Source organism: Alosa pseudoharengus, unplaced genomic scaffold, assembly GCF_046254945.1.
Source record: "Alosa pseudoharengus isolate Yale_2024_CS ecotype anadromous, Long Island Sound unplaced genomic scaffold, YU_APseudo_1.1 YU_APseudo_1.1_scf_2, whole genome shotgun sequence".
In the NCBI taxonomy this organism is placed as follows: domain Eukaryota; kingdom Metazoa; phylum Chordata; class Actinopteri; order Clupeiformes; family Clupeidae; genus Alosa; species Alosa pseudoharengus.
The window spans coordinates 15,243,841-15,245,333 of record NW_027468663.1 but is presented as its reverse complement, the minus strand read 5'-3'; positions in this window follow the sequence as shown (position 1 = coordinate 15,245,333).

Here is a 1,493-nt window from a genome sequence, read left to right as displayed (position 1 = left end):
CAAAACTAATGAATGAATGTTGTTTTGTATCGTTTTCTAAACTCATCTCATCACCACCAGTAGTGATACATGTTTGCCACACACATAGAATAGAGTATCTTTAATGGTCATTGTCACAGTACAACAAAAGTTAAGTGTCATCCTTAGTGCAAAGACTAATACTAAAAACAATAAATAGGATTAAGAGAAGAAACACATAAGACATCAATCACACATCCACATTCAGTATTGCACAGAGCCCCAATTACAGAGACCTTCACCTGCAGTGTGTTTAAGGCAGTGTAACAAAAATTGACCCTCAGAGTCTCTGCTGGGCCTTCTTCACCAGCACAGCGGTGTTTGCACCCAGGTCATCTGTCAAGTGGACTCCCAGGAAACGGAAGTCCGACACCCTCTCCACACAGTGCCTGTTTATGATTAGTGGCTGAATGGCAGTTCTTTTCCTCCTGAAATCCACAATGAGTTCCTTGCTCTTGGCTGTGTTGAGGAGCAAGTGTTGTCTTTGCACCACAACTTTAACCGCTCCATCTCATCCACCGGACCTCAACCACCGGAGCTCTGCATTGGGGAGGTGAGCAAAGAAACACAATTTAGGGGTTGCGGATTCTGCCAGAAGAACCAAGAGTGTGCCAATCAGAGTACTGTCCTATTCACCTGTCTGATAATAATTTTAAATGCACAGATAATTAATATCTTATACAGCAGGGTCCCTACTGTACTGTACACTGGCTACAGAATGAGTGCATCCACAACAATAATTTTCCTTGAAAGTCTCTCATCCAGGTTCTGGCCAAAACCTCCAGGCCACCAGGCTTTTTTCTAGCTTTACACAACTTGAGCCCTGCCCCTGGGAGCCTGTTTCTAACCGTTCTCACTGTGCACTTCACCCCAGCTGCCATTTGCTAAACACTGCATCTTTTTTGTTATTTTGATCATTTGTCATTTTCTGCAAATAAATGTTCTAAATGACAATATTTTTATTTGGAATTTGGGAGAAATATGTTGTCAGTAGTTAATTTTACCGCTGTTATTAATTAATTTTACAACTGTTAATTTTACTCAAACACTATAAATAGTAATATTAGAGAAACTGATAATTGTGCAGTGGTCTCTTGATTTTTTCCAGAGCTGTATGTGCATGTGTAGTATTCATTATTGGTCTAAATGGCCTCATAAATTGCTAGTAGGCCTATATTAATATCAATGCTAATAGTTATTTTACATTTCTGTATAGAAGTACCAGACTAAATCTGAAATTAGAGAGTTTTATCTGAGAGTTTTTTTCTGACACTTTGCCGTTTGCACTTTGCTAATTTAGAACCATAGTTATTTTCATCTGCAGTGTAGATTGATTCCTTATGAACTAGCGGACAAAATGCAAATTTGATATGTGGGATTGGATTGGTACAACTATATTGCTGTTCTTTGGCAGGCAGGGATGGGCAGTATTTGATACATGTATTTAAAAGTCGAATACAAAATATAAAATAGGC